Here is a 22,497-nt window from a genome sequence, read left to right on the forward strand (position 1 = left end):
TTCAGAGAAAGGCAGCCGTGTGATACAATGTTGATCAATAAAATTAAGTCAGATGGGGATTTCAGAAAATCTTCCTGAGAGGGGTAGACCACACTGGCTATCCACTCATCCCCTTCTGCCTGCCTGAAACACAGAATTGATACTGTAGGTGGGTACATTACTGAATCCAAACTCCCTCTGCTCATTGCACTAGTAATTGGAAAAGCTAGGGCTCAACCTGCAACCTAACAGAATCTCTTCCTTTTAAAAACGCTCTCATTTCTCATCTTTACTCCATGTAAGAAAACAAAGGAAAAAGAAGCAGTCAATCATGATTGCCGCCTAGAAGCTGACAAGCAGCTTTGGGCTGAGAAGTACCCTCTCTGGGCCACACTTCGAGGGCTCCTGCTGGGATTCAGCTTCTCTGTACTCACCAGTCTTCTGCAGATCCGGCCTCACATGTGATACTCTAAAATTTTTGCCAGTGCCTCTCTGACCTTGAATTGTTTTCTATCCCTCTGAACTGAACATGCAAGTAAGAACTTGAAGACTTGAAGCAGAAGGCAGTGTGATCAGGGAGGTGAACTGGGATGCGAGGGCACACACAGAATATTCTCATCATCTATGTTTCTTCGTATGAACATGTTATGCTGGATGGGAATGAGAAGTCCTCTTAAGGCACACAGTTTAAATACAACCTTTTAAAATATCCTGCAGGCATGAGACAAGTGCTCGGGCCTGGCGCACTGGGAAGACCCAGAGGGATTGGATAGAGAGGGAGGTGGGAGGGGGGATCAGGATGGGGAATACATGTAAATCCATGGCTGATTCATGTCAATGTATGACAAAAACCACTACAATATTGTAAAGTAATTAGCCTCCAACTAATAAAAATAAATGAAAAAAAAAAAAAAAACAGAAAAAAAAATAAATAAAATATCCTGCAGAAAAAAAAAAAAAGTCCTGTAGAAATCCACAGAGCAAATATGAAACCCACTCAGACCTCCCCCTTCCTCTCTTTGCCCCAAAGACCTGGGTTTTTTGGTGACAAATTTCCCAGACTAACTCAGTGCCAACCTAGTCTTCTGATGCTCCCAAATGGCCTCCAAAACTCCCTTCCCTGTTACATACTCAAAAGGACAAACTCCTACCTGGTCAAGGGTGACCTCCATATCCTCAACACCAGAACCCTGCCTCCTCCCTCTTTTTGCTCTATTATTGTAAAGCCAATTTGTCATCTTGGCATTTGTGTCCTGAGGGTTCTAGGAATGCACGGCAGGCGGTCACCATGGCCTCTTTGCTTGCTTCTGCTGGTTTCTGTGCACCTTCCCTGTCCCACCTCGGCTCTGAGGAAGGAATCCGGTCCACAGCGATCTTTCTGGCTCCCCTGTGGTGGTGCCTCTGTCTTCTGGCATGTCATGGGACAGTCAGAAACATCTTCACAGCCTTCATTCTGTTCTGAAACGCAAACAGGAAGTCTAGGACAAGAAATTACAGGACTCTTCTTAAAGAAGGCAAAGGAAGAGTGATAACTTGACCTTAGAAGAACCTCCACCTGGAATGAAAGAAACCTGCTTACAGTGCATGTTTGGATCATTGAGGAATTTGTATTAAAGGCAAAGCAAACAAAGGGTGTGTGGAATTTTGTTAAATATCTTCACAGTAGTGTAGTCGTATGTCTTAAGTATGAACTGTCTGCCACAGAATGTCTCTTAAAAATGTGTTCTCTCGCAAAGTCGAAAGAGCAATTTTGAGAACAAGAAGCAAACTACTTCATGTCTTCTAAGGATGTTAAAGAAAGCCACAAAACTGGGAATGTGAAAATGAATAACAGAAGCCAAGTGGCTACCAAACCTTAGAAAAACATAAACAAGAAGCCATAACAGATGCAAAATAACTCATCAGCCAAAGTAGGACACAGATGTATTATGTGTGCACTGTTTAGTTAAGGAAGAAACACAAATTAAAATACCTTATAAGCAGAAGTTGATCTTACTGAAGAAGACAAAAATCTGGAGCTCAGTTTAGTGCCATAACAGAAAACAAATGGACCAGGCCAACAAAAATAGTGGCTTGTTTTAGAATCACTCTATGAAGAGATCATTCTGAAGCATCAGCTTTTGTAAGGCCCGTTAATAACTAACCCACCCTCTTTACTTAAACTCACCTTGCTAACAATGCTAAATCAAGAACTAGATGCTCCAGGCATGGCTGGGATAGTCAGGATAGCCAAGACTGCCATGGTACCACTTGATGACAATCTAGGGGGAAAATGCAAAATACCAATGCCCAGGCCCCACACTAGACCATTTAAACCAGTCTTCTAGGGTGTGGGGCCAAGGCAATGGGGATTTTTAAAGTCAGGTGATTCTAAGGAGCTGCTAAGATTGTGACCCACTGCAGAGGAAGCCAGTAAAGCTACCCCTGCCACATTCATAGAATGACATGCCCTGTTATTGCTTCTGACTGTGGAGTTTTGTAAAAGCCCTTGCTCTTAGCCTTTAGATAATCAGCTGTCTTCTTGATGTTTGTGAGCTCCTCACAATGCTACCTCCACAGCCTCAATGGCAAATATTTTCTGGAATTCCTGACATGCACAGCAGAACAACCAACTTGGCCCATGGATGGCTCTTTGGATTATCTTACAATGCTCCTTCCAAGAAACGAGCGGCCAACAAGATGGAGCTTTTGGTATTAGTAGCCTGTCCCAAGGTGATGACACCTGCGTTCTCATCTACTCTTATCCAGTACACTGCTAGAATGCAGAGAAGTAGTAAAGTCAATATGAGAGGCATTTATAAACAGAGGGGGGCTGAAAGCAAAACAAAGTGGTAGTTAAGAGGACCTCTCTGGAGTTGGTCATCCCAAACCTTGATTCTTGGCTCCTTCTTTCCAGTTGTAGGATTTGGACAAGTTGTTGGAACTATTTAAAACTCAGTTTCTGCATTGTAAAAACAGAATCATGCTCTGTCCAAGTTGCTGTGAGAATTAAGATAAATGGCATCGATTAGAACCTCCATCCATATTAACTCTTGAGCAGACAGTGGTGCACAGCAGTTGAGTGAAAGGGTCAAGAGCCAGACCACCCTCGTTTGAATCACACCCTGCCACTTTCCAGCTGTGTGACCTTGGTCAACTTACTTAATCTCTCTGTGCCCCAGTTCCCTCGTGCGCCCAAAAGGGATTATAACAGTACTTATATGTTTGATGTTGGAGAAAGAAATGGCAATTCACTCCCATATTCTTGCGTGGGAAATCCCATGGACAGAAGAACGTGGCGGACTACAGTCTACGGGATCGCAAAAGAGTCAGACACAACTGAGCGACTAAATAACAACCGCATAGGTTTGATGTAAGGATTACATTGACCTAACATTAAGGGGACTTGACATCTCAGTTTTCTCAGGACAGTTTCAGTTTATGCCTCTTGTTCGGATGTTGTGGCTGGTTGAGCATCTGCCTGCCCCACTTCACTCTCAGAAATGTCCCAGATTGGATAATTAAGTACTTGGCCATGGTAGTTAATGCGTATATCACTTAGAAGAGCGCCTGGTATATCGAAGGTGCTAAATGTGTACTAGCTGCTAATATTAGCCCCCATAGCAGTGCTATCCAACAGAAATACAATGTAAGCAGATAGTAATTTTTAATTTTCTAGTTAGCCACATTTTATTGTTATTTTATTTACTTTTATCTTTTGGCTGTGTTGCATGGCATGTGTGATCTTAGTTCCCTGACCAAGGATTGAACCCATGTTCCCTACACTGAAAGCACAGAATCTTAACCACTGGACCACCAGGGAAGTCCTCTAGTTAGCCACATTTAATAAAGTAAAAAGACATAACTGAAATTAGTGTCAATTATATATTTAACCTAATATATCCAAAATATCAGCATTTCAATATGTAATCAACATAAAATTTTTTTGTGATTTTCTTTTTTAGCCTTTGAATTTTGGTGTGTGTTCTACATTTATGACACACCTCTATTTGGACTAGTGACGTTTTGAGTGCTCAGGAGCTTAGTTGATTAATGACGTCTCAGGTGTCCACATGTGGCTAGAGGTTACAATACTGGATAGAACGTTCTGCACACTTTCCATTCCTCATAGACAGTGATGGGTCAGATGGTCTTAACACCTTCTCAGGTCTGTAGTGTCAGGGCTCAGATGCTTATCTTCTCTGCCACATTCCTATAAGCAGGGCTTTGATGTAGGACTGTGGGATGTATTTTTACCGAGCATCTTAACTTCACCTTCCCATCAGGTGACCAAGGTGACTGAGAAGGGAAGGGTAGTAATCTACCCTTGAGGGAATTTCTGCTGGCTTCCTGGCAAGTGGAAAAGCCATGGACCAATCAGCGTTTACAGGTTTCTTTATTACTATGGTCTTGTTACATTATGAGAAGAAATGTCAGAGTTATTTTATTTTCTCCCACATCACAGTTTCCTCTTATTTGGGAGCATCACCAAGAAAACACAGAAGGTGGTTTTGTTGTGAATATTTGGGCTTTGGGACTTCTCAAGTGGCTCAGTGGTAAAGAACCTGCCTGCCAATGCAGAAGACACAGGAGATGGGTGCGATCCCAGGGTCGAGCAGATCCCTTGGAGAAGAAAATGGTAACCCATTCCAGTTTTCTTGCCTGGAGAATCCCATGGACAGAGGAGCCTGGCGGGCTACAGTCTATGGGTTGCAAAGAATCAGACACGACTGAGTGACTAAGCACGCACACATATTTCGGCTTCTCCCCACAGATCATCTCTCTCCAGCCTTCTGATTGTGTTTTTGTTCCATTCTCTGGACTGGGCCCAATATCACCACATTCCTTTCAATTATGCTGCCTCTAATTAGACCCAGAGGTGCAGTCAGAGCCTGACCAAACACCAAAGAAAGTGGAGGGGTAATTTCGGCTCTGGCACTTTTTGGCCATCTCTATTTTCTCCTTCAGGGACAGTTTTTTTAAATCCCAACAAGTCTTAGCTTTGGTTCCTCAAACTTAAAAAGTCCTTAATTTGGGAAGAACTGATATTGGTAAGAGATGGAGCAAGAAAGAAGGGATGTGACATTATTTAATTTCAAAAATGAAAATTGAGCCCTACCAACCAATGGATTTCATTTATGGATCATGCTAAGCCCTGGATGGCAAGACTCTTAGGATTTACAGTCTTGTAGGTATGACAAGACTGACCTGCTAGATCAGATACTTTGCCAAACACATGTGAGGGCTACATAGCCGGTGAAAGCTGTACAAACGAAAGGAATGGTCTTAGGATGCTAGAGGCCATGTAATTCAGTGTTCTCTTTTACTGACTGGGAAAGTGGGCCAGGAGAGACCCAAACATGTGGTGAAGTTCAAATGGAAAGTGAGTCAAACAGAAGGGTTGGGAAATCTGGTCCCCTGACTCTTCTTACTCCCAATACTATATATCACACCATAGTTACTTTGATTTAGGGGTTATTCTCCTATTGAAGTTCAACATGCTGTTTACAGCCCCCAAAGTTTTATACAGTTGAGATGCTTCCATGTCTCAAACCCTTTCACCTGGGTCAGGTCTCCTTCAGAGGGTCTCATCAATGTATCCCGATCCCAATTAGCATTTTCTAAAAGACCTGGGTGAAAACAACCAATGAGAAGACACTACTCAGACATACACTTGACCATCAATCTCCCTACAGGTGGCAGAACTTCAGTTGTGGTCTGAAGGTGGTGGTCTGCATTTCGATAGAGGGGGAGATCTGGAAAAGGGTCTTAGCACAGTGGATTAACTATAAGAGTCCTTTCCTCCACAACAATCTCTCACTCAGAGCTGGACTTGTTGATGGAGAAGGTGGGATTATAAATTAAGGAGAATAATCACACAACCCACCTGTGGGAACCATTCAGAGCTGACAAAGGCGGGTGGGCTCCCGGGAAGGTGGCTGGGACAGGGTCTGGTTGTGTAAAAGAGAAAAATAATTTATTCCATGAATAATGTTTATTTTATGAATAAAAAAGGCTGACGACCCTGTGTGTGTTAAACACACAGAGTTGTATCCAACTCTTTGAGGCACCATGGACTGTAGCCTGCCAGGTTCCTCTGTCCACAGAATTCTCCAGGTATGAATACCGGAGTGGGTTGTCATTCCCTTCTCCAGGCGATCTTCCTAACCCAGGGATTGAATCTGGATCTCCGGCATTGCAGGGAGATTCTTTACCATCTGAGCCACCAGGGAAGCCTTACACAATTATTGTTTGCTATTTTAACTCCTTCAGCTACAGAACGTGTGTGTGTGTGTGTGTGAAGTCGCTTCAGTCCGACTCTTTGCACCCCTAGGGACCGTATCTCACCAGGCTTCTCTGTCCATGGGATTCTCCAGGCAAGGTTCTTTACCACTACCACCACCTGGAAGCCCCAGGTACAGAATGCCCACATGTTAACTTTCCAAGGTGGGCTTCACTGGTGGCTCAGATGGTAAAGAATCCACCCCCCAGCCCCCCACTCCCTCCACTTCCCCCACCCCCCAGCCCCCCTGCAGTGGGGGAGACCTGGGTTCAATCCCTGGGATGGTGGAAGGCGGTGCTATTCTGTAGCTGGAGCTTCCCAGATGGCGCTAGTGGTAAAAGAACCCGCCTGCAATGCAGGAGAGGCAAGAGAGGTGGGTTCCATCCCTGGGGCGGGAAGATCCCGTGGAGGAGGGCACAGCAACTCACTCCAATATTCTTGCCAGGAGAATCCCAATGGACAGAGGAGCCTGGAGGGCTGCGGTCCATGGGGTCACAAAGAGTTGGACACCACTGAGCGACTAAGCCCAGCACACAACTTTTCAAGGCAGCACAGGACAGGGTGCTCCAGCGCACATCTTCCCAGCTGCCACCGTTCAGCGAGACTGACCTGGTGAAAGGGGAACAGAAAACAAACACGTGGCGGTATTGTTCCCAATAGATTGCCTACATTACACCATTCATGTGAACTGCAATGAATAACTGTACTGTGGAAAATGCCAGCATTAAACCAAAAAGAAATTTATCAGTTCATGTGTCTTTTAGAGGGTGATTTTATTTGAGAGGGATAAAAGACAGGAAGAGGAGTGTACACCTTGCTTTAAACCAGCTATTCATCACTTCTCTAAGCAATTGCTGACCTATGATTTAGGAAGGGAAGATCATGCAGCTAGTAACACAGCTTTTGTCTCTGATGTCACCTGTTAAAGCTAAGACAGGCTGTTCCTTTGGCTTGCTGCTGGTGGTGGTGGTAATGGGGAGGTAGGGGTACAGATAAAGTTTAACTGGTAGTCGTGGGGATCTGTTTAAGCCATTATAAACTGAACTTAGGTGAATTTCATTTGTGTTGGATTTTTTTTTTTTAATTCAACTGCTTTCGATTTGATCTCACCAAAAAGGGACTCATACCACATATTCCAGAAAGCTTCCTGCAAAGGACTTGGAGTTAAGAGAACATAGGGGCTTTGGTGAAAAGACTTAAAGTCATAGCTGGTTGGCATGACCAGAATGAATCGCAAAGGCGTCCCAAATTAAAGGAGAGGTGGAGAGCTTGGAAATCCTTGGGAGTTGAAGCAAGAGTCCATTACGATTCAAATGCAGGGGCTCAGGAAGCTGGGGAAGGGAGAGGAGCTCCGGGGGTGCTGAGGACGGTCCCTCAGCATCCCAGACCCCACAGGGAGGGCGTCCCGCACCGTGCCTCTCAGTTCAGACAGTAGGCGTCTCCTTCCTAATTGGCGAGCAGCGCTGAACGCTGGTAGTTTTCTCTTGCCACCTGATGAACGTTAGGAAAGTCGCTCCGACCAACTGGTTCAGTCCAGAGACTCAGCAGGTTTTAGTTTCCTTTCTGTTCAATAATTTTGGAAACTATGACCGATTTGATTCTGGGTAGAAAACGCTTGGATTAGTGACTTGCAAACACCAACACGACCACAAACGACTTTGGACGTTAACCAGAAATGAATACTATTCAGGATCTCATCCTTTCTAAAATCCCGGGGGTCAGAACACCGGTGGTTTCCATTAGCTTCAGGTGACGATGATGCAAACAGATCCACGGGGCAGAATCCCACGATCCGCAGAAAACTACAAGCAGGCTGCGGACGCTTGGGGCGCGCGGGGCGGGAGCACCTCCCGCAGGTTGCGGCCGGAGCGCGGGGCCGGATCACCTGACTCGCGGAATTTGGGGCCGCGCGCGGTGGAAGAGGAGGGGAATGGTTAGCACCTCCCTCCCGGCTCCCGCGGGATCCGGGTCGGCGGGGGCCGGCGCCGGGCGGCCACGTGGTGGTGCTGCCGCCGCCCCCGCCCCGCCGGCCCAGCCCGGGAGCCGCGGCGCCCACGGACCCCCGCAGCGGGGGGAGGAGGAGGAGGGACCGAGGCGCAGGAAGCCGAGCAGGAAGCGAGCCCGGCGGCCGCGTTTTCCTGGGGAAGCGGCGGGCGGGGTGGCGCAGCCAGCGGGGCCGACCCGGGGAGCCGCTGCCGCCGCCTAGATGGGGTGAGTGCGCGGCGCCGGGAGTCGGGAGGCTTCCCGGCGCGTTGTCCGCGGCTCGGATCCTCGCCTTTGTGTCTGGGACTCCGATGAGGGTAGGAGGCGCGGGGGACGCGCAGGGCGGAGTGGCTGCAAGGGTCCCACCACCAGTCCCTGTCCCCGCCTGCCGCCAAGTGTCTGCAGAGGGCAGGCGGAGAAACAGGGAGAGGGGAATGGTGGGGGTCCGAGTAGAGAGGGAGGGCGCGCCAAGTTCCGAGAGGGGCTTCTCCTGCTGAATCCCCGCCACTCGCAGGCCGGCTGGGGCAGGGGTAGGTGCGGAGGGACCGCGGGTGGGAATGAATGACCAGCCCCCCCACTCCCGGCGGGGCGTTCTGGGTACCCCGAGCCCGCTCCCTGTCCCACCTGCCCGGGCCGCCCGGCGTCTGACTACCCCAGGTCCCCGATTCTGGACTCGACCCGCCTCCGCGCTGAACTTGGAGGAGCTGGGGAGGAAGGCGCGAGCGGGAGACTCGAAGGGCTCGGGCGACTGAGGGTCCGCTATTGTTCTCTTCCCGACTCCAGGAGCCCTCAGGCTGCAGGCGGGACCACTCCGGGCCTGCAACTGCCCCCCAACCCTCCAGCTCCCCCATCTTGCGGGTCCTTTTCCCCACCGCAGCTCCGAGGAGGGCCGGGAGGAGGGATGCTGGAGTTCGGGCAGACTTCGGGAGGAGGGAGTTCTTGGAGCCGCAAGAGGGGCGCCCGCCCGCCATCTACCCCATCCTCTGCCCAGGAGGGTGGGTACCCTCCCTAACCCACCGTCCTCCCTTTGCTGCTGACTCGGGCAGATTGTGTGCCCGCCGTTTAGTTTCTGCAGTTTGCAGAGTTCGTCTGCTATCCCTGGGCTCACGCTCTCCTTTGCTCTGGACCTCGTACCCCGCTTTTGTGGAGGGGGGTGGGGCTGAGAGCCGGGAGAGACCGCAGACGCGGCAGATGGAGCCGGGGGTGAAGTGGAGAAGTTGCAAGTGATCTCCCAGCGCCTGAGTTCTGTGGCCAGGCTTGCGCTTCTCCGAAGAGCCCGGCTCAGCGCAACTTCGTTTCCGCTGATTGGGGAAATATGCGAACTCGAGGTCGCTCACCTGGACCTGCGGCTTCGCTTGACCTTAGGCTCACAGGTGATTTAGATGGGATCTGTTTTCTTTCCGGGAGAGACTGCCGAGCGCCCTGGGATGGGGGAAACATTGCCACTTCTCTGGAGAATGTGATCTCCAGCTCGTCAGAGCCTGACAGAGGGAGGAGTTGGTTTTGTCTGTCAGTAAGACTTAGCAGAAGCTCATCTTAGCAAGGAGAGTTTCACCTTCATGAGGTTTGGACAAACTTTCAAAGGAGAGAGCGCATCACAGGGAGGCTGGATTTTGATTGCTTGGTCTCCACCCTGCGTAGTCCTGTTTACAGGTGTGGCTGGGAATTTTATTACCGATAGATGTAATCTGATTATCCTTTCTTAGTGATGCTTAACTGGTGTCATATTTTTTTCTCTTTTGCATGTAAAATAGTTGATTTTATGTGAGGAAATTTATCCTGTTTTTACAGTTTTTAACTAGTCCTTGCATGACTTGGAATGGGAGTGGGAGAGGTGGTCCCATTCCGGGCTGTCTGCATTCATTGAGATGTTTCAGTAAAACATTTATTGTGTCATTTACACTCCTTAGATGTGTTTTTATGCCTTTTTTGAGGGGGAGGGGATATAACCCTGTTGAAAAATCTTATTACTATTATCTGTGAAATTGAAATAAAGTAATGGCTGCTGGGCCCTGGAGATTCAGTGGGGACAAGATGTAGTGCCCTTGTCTGCCAGTATTGTATCTGACAATGAAGTTCTGTCTCCAGACTGCCACTTCTGTAGCATCTTTGAGGCAGGCACATCTAGCATCACTCACCTCTTAAGGGTGAAGAACCTGAGCTTTTAAAGTTAGGGAAACTTGGCCTTGGAGTTACTGGAATGTGGTGGAGGAGCTTTGTCTATCCCTTCTTTCTATCCTTCCTGTTTTTTTTTTTTTTTTTTTTTTTAATAAAAGTATGAAAATTTTCAAACATACATAAAGAGAACATAATAAGGCTTCCATTTCCCACTACTTATGTTTGAGTTACTGATCTTTATAGATTTGCTTCATATCTCCCTCTCGTTAAAAATAAACTGCAACTGAAATATTTTATCCATCCCTCCTCTTCTGCATCCATCCTCAGATAACCACTACTGTGAAGTCAGTATACAGAGTGTCCAAATATGTTTGTACTTCTGTGTTACATATCCACAAACCATATCCCCAAGCTTAACATTTTATTTAAGTAGCGTGATTCTATATACATACAGCTTGCATTTTTAAATTTGTCAGTATGTGTTTGAGATGCCTGTAGATCTTATTTACTTTAGCTGCTGCAGAGAATTCTAGTGTATGAATAAATTATAGCATGCTCTTTCCCTTGCCAAGAGAAAATTTGAGAGTTTCCAGTTTTTCACTGTTACACTTTTTCTACATAGGACAGTTTCTTTTTTTTTTTTTTTTTTTTTTACTTAACAGTGCTACAGTCAACATCTGAAATGTGTTCTCCTTGAGCAATTTCTCTGTGAAACACACCTATACAATTGATTGCTGGGTAATGGGATCTTGGTAATGAAGCATTTATTATTTCTTCTTCAGCACGTGTGTAGGGTATATGTAGGGTTTCTCAGTTACTTGCTGAATGACAAGTGAAACTGATCAGTTTTAGCTTTTAAGGTTATGTTAGTTGGCTGAGTTCTTCAGTTTTTTTCAGTTTTTTTTTTTTTCTTTTTAGGAAAACAAGAGTGCCTCTTAATTTTAAAGTGGGAAAGTGAAAGTGAAAGTCACTCAGTTGTGTCCGACTCTTTGCAACCACATGGACTATACAGTCCATGGAATTCTCTAGGCCAGGATACTGGAGTGGGTAGCCTTTCCCTTCTCCAGGGGATCTTCCCAGCCCAGGGATCAAAGCTTGAGACAAAAGTGTAATGCGAGTTTGGGATATTTACTAAAGCCTTTTCTTGGCTGGTCACCCAGGTGTAACCCTGGATTACTTGCTCAACCTTCTCTTCCTCATTTCTTCAAGCTTGGAAAGATTAGGGGCTTAAGTGAAGTGAAAGTCACTCAGTCGTGTCTGACTCTTTGCCACCCCATGGGCTGCAACCTGACAGGCTCCTCTGTCCATGGAATTCTCCAGGCAAGAATACTGGAGTGGGTAGCTGTTCCCTTCCCCAGGGGATCTTTCCAACCCAGGGATCAAACCCAGGCCCCTGGCATTGCAGGCAGATTCTTTACCGTCTGAGCCACCACCCATTTACAGAGGCATGTTCCTGCTCTATGCATGTATGAAAATATGGCTGTGTTCATGACATTTTCCATCTGATTCTAACTCTGTTAATCTGGAAGCAGTTTAAGGCATTAAAACCCTTTGGTTTCCTCATTGTTACTTCAAGTTGCCAGGTACACTCCTGCCTCAGAGCCACTGCATTTACTGTTCCGCGTTGTTTGGATCACTCTTCTCCTAGATGTCTCCAGGGCAATGCCACTCAACCCCTCAGCTCTTCACTCAGAATCATCTTCTCTGGCCACCTCTTTATGGCATACCCTGGTGCTCTTCTCTCTTTCTCTTTTTTTTTTTGTTTTTTCTTTTGGACCAGGGATCGAACCTGCGCCCTTGGCAGTGAAAACTCTGGGTCCTAACCACTGGACCACCAGGGAATTCCTGTTTCTCCTTTATTTTCTTTCTAGCACTTAGTTGCCTTCTAATTTGCCAGGAGTTAGTATTAGTTTAGTTCACATTAGTAGTCTGTCTGCACTAGAATCTGTGCTCCATGAAGACAGGTATTTTGTCTCTTTTGTTTACTATTAGTGTCAAGAACAGTGTTGCACACAGTAAGTACTCAAATATTTGAATTTCATGCCTTTTGTTGTGATTTTCTACTTAAAGTTTCTCTTAGCACATATTGGATATCCTTAATGGTGCTGGCTATTCCCCCAGCTGCAGTTGAGTGCCGCAGATGTTATATTTACAGGTTCCATCAGGATAAAAAATACAGGTTCTTATAAACAGAGCGCTCTATTAAATCCGTGTGATCTATCCCACAAAACACTTGTGTCTTCAGATTTTTTCTGCAACATTTGCCTTAACCTGAATTCAGAGGAAAACAAGTAATATGATGCTCAGAAGCACACCCATCTTTCCTTTTCTTAGTGCCTTAGCCTTCCAACAGTTCAGCTGTGGATGAGCGTGACCAAGTGATACTCATTCTCCATTCCATACAGGATCCAAACAGACTAGAAATGATCTCGAGTAACACCCACCACACTGAATTTCCAAGAACAGAAAGTGTATGTCTGAATTGTTGCAGAGGGTTTATTCATCATTGCTTTGATATTTGTGCATTCATCCTGGAGTCATGTTTTCTTTTTTCTCTGGTTGAAGGGAATGGTGACCTTAATTTGAAGATTCAGGAGCGACCAACGTATAAAATAGTATACCCAGAAATATGTAAAAGAAAAACTGTCACATCAGAAAGTCCTTAACTTACGGTACTGAAAGCATTCACTATTAGTGCTGTGCATTATTTTGCTAGAAGCCAACTAAATATCCTCTGTGTAGAAGAAATGATGAATATAGGAATTGACAAGACAAAGCTAAATATATCAGAGGCCTCTTGGGTGTATTTTGAATGGGTGATAGTGAAAAGGATTCTAACCACCCCCCCCATTAATGATTTACATAGGTGTTTGATACTGGTGGTATCCTTTTAAGAAAGTCATGAAAAAAGAAAATCATGAAGATGCTGCATGATTTAGAGATTATTTCTTGTTTTATTGCTACCCATGAGCTGAAAAGTACAGTTGGTAATAGTTTAATGAAAGATTGTTAATCAAACTGTTTCCCATCTCCAACCATCTACAATGAACAGACTGCTCCAGCCTTTGACATCAGGCTCACTGATGGGTATTAGTAAATATAATCAATATTTTAGCAAGTAATTTTACGGACGTACAATGTGTTTTAAAACAAAACCCCTTCTCACTGAAGTATGCCTCATTCTTCAGTTTTATATTCTGTGTATAATTGAGTGTCTGTCACATAGTAGGTGGTTAACATTGAACTACACACACCCACCCACCCTCCCATGTTGCCATAAAGCCCTTCAAGGTGTTCATCAGATATTGAACTTTCGGGAGCCTGGAGGAGAATTGAAACAGAAATCAAAAGTTCCGAGGAGTGGAGGTAGTTATCCAAATGCAGGCTGAAGCTCAGAAGATGTATTCCTTTTCAGGGAAGTCGGATCACCTCTCTGAGCCTTGGTTTTCTTTCTTTCTTTCTTTCTTTTAGTTTGAAACTGTTTAGTTACTAAGAGTGAAGTTTAGCCAACTCTTATGGGCTGGATTTTGTATGCCTTCTCCACCGCCCCTCCCCCACACACAAAATATTTATATATTGAATCCTCATTCCCAGTGCTTCAGAATGTGACTGCATTTGGAGGTTGGGTCTTTAAAGAGGTGTGTGTGTGCTAAGTCACTTCACTCATGTCCGACTCTCTGCGACCCCGTGGACTGTAGCCTACCAGGCTCCTCCATCCTACCAGGCTCCTCCATCCATGGGATTTTCCAGGCAAGACTACTGGAGTGGGTTGCCATTTCCTTCTCCAGAGGATCTTCCCAACCCAGGGATTGAACCCGGGTCTCCCTCACTGCAGGCAGACTCTTTACCTTTTGAGCTTTACCTATAGTTTAAAAACCTGCTTCCGGCCTTTGGAACAGTTTCTGGGTCTTGCCTGCTTCACCAGCTGGTTTTGTGTGATAGGTCTCACCTCATCTAACCTGAACCTGGGACCTAGTCCAGTTCTTCCTGTAGTGACTGGCCTTCACTGGAAACAGTGTTTTGCCTTGTAAATTCCACAGCCATCGGTCACCCCTGGGTAAGGGGCAGTCTTTGGGAGTTCATGACTTGTTCCTCCCTGCTTCTAAATGAACAGAATCCAGTTGTGAGAAAAGTTGGTTGTAGGCCAAAGAGTTTATTGTACAGTGCAAGAAAATACATAATGTTTTCCTTTATTTTTTTTCTTAAATTGACATTTAGTAAACAGCAAAATTTATCATCAAGTAATCGAACATAAGCATTTTGTTTTCTACTATGTCAATTTTCCTCACTGTCAATAATTACTTTTCTAACCTTAACTCTTCTTGTCCCTGTTAAGTATTGTGGTTGGTAACAGTGAAATCAATCTACAGTTGTTGTTTTTTTCCTTTCCTTCTAGATGAGCTCAGTTTGCTTAATCCAGAATGTTTTCTTTTTAAAGAGCTAAATGAGTCTAGAATTAACAACCCCAGCAGCATCTCTCTTTTCACTTTCACTACATCTGTCCAGTTCCTTTTGCTGGCTGAAATGACAGAAACCCAGCCAGGAAAGAAAGCCTTGGCAGAGCTCACTGGTGGGGAATAAAAGGCTGAGCAGCTTCCCTCGCTCTAGGGCAGCACAGAGTCAAGTGTTTTCCTCCAAGAGAAGTTCATTTTGCAGACCGAGTCAGGCCATCTAGCAGGAATTCTTAAATATTTTTGAGTTAAAGATGGACATTTTTGCAAATTGGATGCAGGTGTTGGACCACTTTTCCTAGAGGGAAATTCACTTATATGCAATGATGCTATCCACTTGTAATCTTTGTTGGTTTCAAAAGGTTCGTGGAAGTCCCTGGGCTCAGCCCAGTTGTGAACATCTTTGGAATCCCCAGATTAACCCAAGATCTGTTGATGTACCTAGGAGATCTTGTTGCATTTGTCCTATTTACTTTTAACAGCCGCCTACAATGACTAGGGAGTCTGTTTTCTAACAGGTGCCACTATTCCTCAGACCTGACAGTATCATACGTGGATGTGTGCTGTTGCTCAGTCATGTGTGACCCTTTGTGACCTCATGGACTGTAGCCCACCAGGCTCCTCTGTCCATGGGATTTTTCAGGCAGGAAATACTGGAGTGGGTTGCCATTTCATCCTCTAGGGGATCTTCCTGAGCCGGAGATCGAACCCGGGTCTCCTGCGTCTCTTGTATTGCAGGCAGATTCTTTACCACTAGCGCCACCTGGGAAGCCTTAGCCTACAAGAGTGTAAAGTAATAACTGTGGGTCTTATACCCTCAGTAGGAAAACCAGTTTATATACCATTGATGATCTTTAGGAACTGTTTCTGTTGGAGGCACTAAAACGCTATTTAGAAGTAATAAGTAGTAAACCTGTCGTATGACTATTTTGCAGAGATGTGCTGGATTCTAAGGCTGGGTCTTGAGTTCCTCACTCCAGGAATATTTATTGGTCTAGTGCTGGTGCATACTGTTTTCTGCTCTCTAGGGGACAGCAGTTTCCTCCTGTTACTGTTGAAGGAGGGAACAAAAATGTCCCTGGGTCCAGCACGTGACACTTCTGAGCTCATGGGGTCAATCTCTGGCTGCTCAACCAGGTAGGGGGAATATCTCCAATTCTCTGTGTCCTTCTCCTCTAAGTCTCCTAGCCTCTGGGGCTCCCTCCAAAAGGGACCCAAGGAAGACAGGGTCACATTTCCTAGCTGGGGAACTGGTCCTCAAATAGCAGCTGGCTTTTCCAGAGGAACTAGCCCATCCCTGGGAAGTAGCAGGTGCTAGGAGAGAGTCATCCCATGGTCATCGGCCTTGCTCAGGAGCTTGTTCTGTCACTATTCATCTTAGGTGACATCCTCTATCCCTTTAATGAATATTTGGGCCAAAAGGGATGGTGACCTGGCTATAACAGAAGGTGAATAATGTAAGCGTTTTTCGGTAAGTCCTTTGAATTGACTTGAGCACCTTCTCTGCACCAGTCACTTGGCTTCTAGACCAGCAGATTTCTGGAGGTCTGGGCCGTCTTACTTGGCATCAAATCCCTTGTGAGCAGTACATGCTGGTGGAGTCATTGAGTGGCAGATAGAAGATCTGGGGATGAACAGCAATGCCTGCCTTCATGGAGCTTAAGTTTTAATGAGGTTAACATATTTTCATTCCACTGGAGTACAAGGCTCCAGTGGTTGGAGTAGGGTGGTGGGGGGAACTCAACCGACAGCAGATGTTGAGGTCTAGGAAAGAGAAATGAGCCCTCTGAAAATGGCACAGTCAATAAGGGGCGGAGGTAGAGGTGAGCCTCAGTTCTGGCTCCTCTTGGCACAGGGCTTCTAGATGTTGTCCTTTTCTTTTTCTCTCTGATAAAGACAGTGACCTTGGGAGTCCCACAAGTAGCTAAGGACAAGTATTATGAATGAAGAAGACTGGTATAAACTCAGACTTGCTGCAGTGGAGTCTGGTGGGGAGTCCGAGGTGAGGCAGATGGCTTTGAGCAGCAACAGGAAGGTTGGAAAAGGAACTGGAACCCAGGCCCTTGGGATCCTGCTAGGCAAGAACCACATAAACAAACCCATTTGTCAAGCTTTGTCGGTGAGTTAACAAGATCTGTGCTGAGCCTCTTCGTTTGATGAGAAGGCTCACATAACTTGACCATCTCCTCCTACGAGAGCTGACCTGTTTGTGATTGATGGCTTTTCAAAAATGAAAGGGAGTGCTGACTTTGGGTGGATGGTTTTGACCCATAGACATTTCACTGGTGGGAGAAGCAGCCTGTTCACAGTGGCTCCTCCCAGCTGCCCCAGAGGACGTGGGAACCTCTGAGCTGGAAGGCTAATGGACTTGTGGGTTGCTTTTTCTTTCTTCCTTACCAAAGGCAGCCAGAAGCAAAACACAGTTGACCCTTGAACCGTGTAGGGGTTTAGGGGATACCTCCCACCCCACTACCACCAAGTTGAAAAATCTGTGTATCGCTTTGACTCCCCTAGAACTTAACTTCTAATATCCTACTGTTGATGGGAAGCCTTACTGATAACACAAGTTGTCAATTAGCACATATTTTGTGTGTTATAGATATTATTTATTGTTGTTCAGTTGCTCAGTCATCTCTGACTCTGTGATCCCATGGACTGTAGCACGCCAGTCTTCTCTGTCCTTCACCATCTCCCAGAGCTTGCTCAGATTCATATCCATTGAGTCAAAGATGCCATCCACCATCTCGTCTCTGTCATCCCCTTTTCCTCCTGCCTTCAATCTTTCCCAGCATCGGGTCTTTTCCAATGAATGGGCTCTTTGCATCAGGTGGCTGAAGTATTGGAGCTTCAGCATCAGTCCTTCCAATGAATATTCAGGATTGATTTCCTTTAGGATTGACTGGTTGGATCTCCTTGCAGTCCAAGGGACTCTCAAGAGTCTTTTCCAACACCACAGTTCAAAAGCATTAATTCTTCAGCACTCAGCTTTCTTTATGGTTCAACTCTCATATCCATACATGACTCCTGGAAAAACCATAGCTTTGATTAGATGGACCTTTGTTGGCAAAGTAATGTCTCTGCTTTTTAATATGGTCTCTAGGTTGTTATAGCTTTTCTTCCAAGGAGCAAGCATCTTTTAATTTTATGGCTGCAGTCATTATCTGCAGTGATTTTGGAGCCCAAGAAAATAAAGTCTGTCACTGTTTCCATTGTTTCCCCATCTATTTGCTGTGAAGTGATGGGACCAGATGCCATGTTGGTTTTCTGAATGTTGAGTTTTATAAAAAGCCAACTTTTTCACTCTCCTCTTTTATTTTCATCAAGAGGCTCTTCAGTTCCTCTTCATTTTCTGCCATAAGGGTGGTGTCACCTGCATATCTGAGGTTATTGATATTTCTCCCCTCAGTCTTGATTCCAGATTGTGCTTCAGCCAGTCAGGAATTTTGCATGATGTACTCTGCATGTAAGTTAAATAAGCAGGTTGACCGTATACAGCCTTGACATACTCTTTTCCAAATTTTGAACCATCCATTGTCCTTGTCCGGTTCTAACTGTTGCTTCTTGACCTGCATACAGATTTCTCAGGAGGTAGTAAGATAGCCTGGTATTCCCATCTCTAAGAATTTCCCATAGTTTGTTGTGATCCATACAGTCAAAGGCTTTAGCATGGTCAATGAAGCAGAAGTAGATGTTTTTCTTGAATTCTCTTGCTTTTTCTATGATTCAGTGGATGTTGGCAATTAGATCTCTAGTTCCTCTGCCTTTTCTAAATCCAACTTGAACATCTGTTAGTTCTCAGTTCACGTACTGTTGAAGCCTAGCCTGGAGAATTTTGAGCATTACTTTGCTAGCATGTGAAATGAGTGCAGTTGTATATTGTAGTCTTACAATAAAGTAAGCTAGAGAAAAGAAATGTTAAGGAAATAGTGTAAGGAAGAGAAAATACACTTCCAGTACTGTATATGTATTGATACCCTAAGTTTACATTGTCTGTTTATGTGATTAATTATCAATATCCACATCAGTATAGTCTTATGGTATAAAACACTGCCGATGTTGTATGTATTACTAACACTGGACATCAAAAATGAAGAGTTGTGAAAAAATTCATATTTATAGGAAGAAACAGTGGTGTGATTACTTTAAGGTGGCTTAGTATAATTGGTACAACTGTTTCATGGTAATGTAGCCTAGACACTAATGAATGAATCTTTATAAAATTTTATGGCATACAGTATTACAGTTATATTCATAATACAGTATTGAAAACTGTTACTTTTTTAAACAAAGCTGCTTAGCGTGTTGATAGGCTGATAGGCAGTTTCTCCTATTATGAGAGAGAGGCATGCTGTAATTTTTTTTGAAATCAAAGTTAGAAAACAGTAAGAAACCTAATGCATTATTAGTTTTATATTAAATATCACCCACCTTATGCCTATTTAAGGATAGACTAGTATCTGCACATTTTATGCATTCATGATATACCTTAAAAAAATTTTTTTTTATATTTCTAGGCTACATGGTTCATCAGTAAGTTTTTTCAAAGTGTCCCAAATCTCCAAAAGACTTTCCAATCTATTTATTGAAAAAAAGTTGCATGTAAGTGGACTTGCACAGTTCAAACCTGTGTTATACAAGGGCCGTAAACATATATGTGGCCTGAGGTCCCACGTTGAACCGTGTCATGAAGGCCTCACCCACAGCCAGGTGGGGAGACGCCTACCATTCTGTCTCCAAGTGAATCTTATTTTGGGCTCAATCCACATTCATCATGAATGCAAGTTACTTCGACGAATATGCTCAGGACCTTCTTGAATCTTCGTTTAAAAAAAAAATCCTTAATTTTCTTTGGGGAGAAAAAAGTTTCACATTTCTTTCCTTTGAGCTTTATTATTTACTTAAAAAAATATTTGACTATGCTGGGCCTTTCAGCATGCAGAATCTTTAGTTGCAGCGTGTGGGATCTAGTTCCCTGACCAGGGATTGAACCTGGGCCCCCTGCACTGGGAGTGTGGAGTCTGACCACTGGACCCAGCAGTGTGTATTAGTCACTCAGTCGTGTCTGACTCTTTGCAACGCCATGGATTGTAGCCCGCCAGGCTCCTCTGTTCATGGAATTTTATATGCAAGAATACTGGAGTGGGCTGCCACTTCCTTCTCCAGGGGATCTTCCTGATTCAGGGATTGAACCCAGGTCTCCTGTGTTGCAGGCGGCTTCTTTACGATCTCAGCCACCAGGGAGGCCTCTGGACCACTAGGGAAGTCCCTTTTGAGCTTTTTTTTAAATCGGAAGAGACTAGAAAATATAGGCATAGACACTAACCAGTATCTGTATACCAACCAGGATTTCCTAAGAGTTTTTTTTTTTTTTTTTTAAAGGAAAAACTCCTTTCTTCCACTAACCTTGTGTACACATCCAGTCAGCAACACCTTGATAATTAGATTCCTTCTGTGCTATACAACTTTAGGTCATGTTTGGTGTGCTGTTCGGTGACTTTTTCTATTGATTTTCCTCTAGAGTCTCTAAAAGCTAGAAAGAGATGACCCCTGTCCCAGCCTGTCTCCCAGCAGGTCTGTGGACGGCTGTGTTACCACTTGTGTCTTGTCTGGCAACAAGCTTGCTTTCTTCCTCTGCTTTAACACAACCCCTGATTATTTTAAGTGCATACCCCTTGGAACAAAGAGCATTTGATTTTCATTACATTGCAGATGGGTGTTTTTGTCCACGGTGGCAAAAGAAACAAAGAATAGCTCACCCTATCCTGGTGATATCTGAGGTGGCAGGCTGCTGGCTGTGGGTGCTTCTGTGTGTGGCTTCCAGAACAAATACTGCCTGCACCCCCAGCCCCATTACTGTCTCACTAGTGATTGTTTTAGGACAAACTTTTATTATGATATCAGTGCTTGTAATGGTTGTAAAGCATTGCAGTATTTCTTTTTTTTTTTTTTTTTTAACTAGCTTGGAAAGAGGTAGTATACAGGACATTGGAATAATTTCCTAAGGAATAGAAATGTCCTGGTGATGGGGAAGGATTTAAATATCTAGCCGTTCTGCTTTTTCATATTGTTTCCAAAGCATGGAAACCTCCACCCAGTCTGGAGTTGCCAGCTCAGCTGAGTATAAAAATAGCCACTTCACTTGTCTGTAATTATCTTTACATTTTATGTTATTGACTGGGTATCTTTAGCCAAGCTGTATGGAAGAGGATTTTTTTTTTTTTTTTTTTTTGGACTGGTGAGCTCATTACATTTATTCACTATGTGTATGCCTCACATGTTAAAAGGACAAAGAAATAAAATGCCACCTTCCCTGGAATATTGTGAGGGCAAACAGCCAGAAGGGAATGCCTTTTTTCGTATTGGTCCGTTCAGACTTCCTAGGGGGAGCTCTGTATATGCCAGTGGCTGATCTGAGGACTGTTTCATCTTTAAAGGCAACAAAATTTTTTTAAGTTGTAAAAAGGTTGGTCTGTTGGTCAGACTTTTTTTAAATTACTAGTGCTGTCTAATATGCAGCCCGGGAACTGAACTTGAGTGTCAACCCAGCCTTCTCTATTTTTAAATTGTGCCACTTTGGCCAAATAAACTTTCTTGGTGGCAATTTCCTAATCTTGAAACTGAGAATAAAAGCAATAGTGTCTAATTTTGAAGTGGTGTGGTGTGAGCATTAAATGAGATAATACTCATTTATAATCAGATAGTAAAAAAAAAAATCTTTTTTTTTTTTGCAAAGTAATCATGTAAATGATAGCTATTGTTACTCTTACTAAGGTTATCATGTTCTGTATCCTACCTTTGAAGAACTGTTGACAGATTGGCCAATATGATTGTATCTGCCGTTATAAGCTATAGCACTAAAAAGGGGTTGCTCCCATATGTCATTGAAACACATTTGCCAGGTATCTTCGGTGTAGTTTGGGACTGTGTTTTCCTGTGTTATCATTCCTCCATTTAGTCCTTCTCTATATCCTTAGGTGGACAGTATAAAGGCATATTTCCTATAGTTGTGATCAATGCTGTTCCCAGTTGTATTAACACATTCCTTAGTCTCATCAGACAACTTTTGTTTCAATCACCATCTAGGCACAGAGGAGTAGTCTTGTGGTTAAAATGAAGATAGTAGTGTCTAGAATGAAGTGATGGGGAAGTTAAATTCCCTTTTGAATCCTTTGGAAAATTGTCCACCTTTTGATAGAGAAAAACAGACATGTTTTCTCAACCATGTATAACAGAGTAATAGTTTGCACAGAAATCCGTCAGTCTTGGAATTAAAAAAATTTTTTTAAATTGGAGGATAATTGCTTTACAGTGTTGTGTTAGTTTGTGTTGTACAGCAACATCAGTTCCGTTCAGTTCAGTCGCTCAGTCGTGTCTGACTCCTTGCGACCCCATGAATCGCAGCACACCAGGCCTCCCTGTCCGTCACCAACTCCCAGAATTTACTCAAACTCATGTCCATCGAGTCGGTGATGCCATCCAGCCATCTCATCCTCTGTCGTCCCCTTCTCCTCCTGCCCCCAATCCCTCCCAGCCTCAGGGTCTTTTCCAATGAGTCAACTCTTCGCATGAGGTGGCCAAAGTATTGGAGTTTCACCTTCAGCATCAGTCCTTCCAATGAACACCCAGGACTGATCTCCTTTAGGATGAACTGGTTGGATCTCCTTGCAGTCCAAGGGACTCTCAGAGTCTTCTCCAACACCACAC

General features: G+C 44.5%; 1 protein-coding gene across 6 annotated transcripts in view; it reads left to right on the forward strand.

Annotated features, from left to right (window-relative positions):
- Positions 1 to 8,324: 8,324 nt before the first annotated feature.
- RAI14 (retinoic acid induced 14) overlaps positions 8,325 to 22,497 on the forward strand; it is a 159,271-nt gene continuing 145,098 nt past the window's right edge. For 4 of the 6 annotated variants that reach the window (XM_065905615.1, XM_065905618.1, XM_065905619.1 and 1 more), the window contains exon 1: positions 8,325 to 8,452. The gene's annotated coding sequence lies outside the window, so the exon portion shown is untranslated. Of the gene's footprint in view, positions 8,542 to 9,551; positions 9,598 to 22,497 lie in introns of those variants that run through there. The other 2 variants (XM_065905616.1, XM_065905617.1) reach the window with 2 other exon arrangements.

The sequence above is a fragment of the Muntiacus reevesi genome, chromosome 14 (genome assembly GCF_963930625.1).
Source record: "Muntiacus reevesi chromosome 14, mMunRee1.1, whole genome shotgun sequence".
Classification (NCBI taxonomy): domain Eukaryota; kingdom Metazoa; phylum Chordata; class Mammalia; order Artiodactyla; family Cervidae; genus Muntiacus; species Muntiacus reevesi.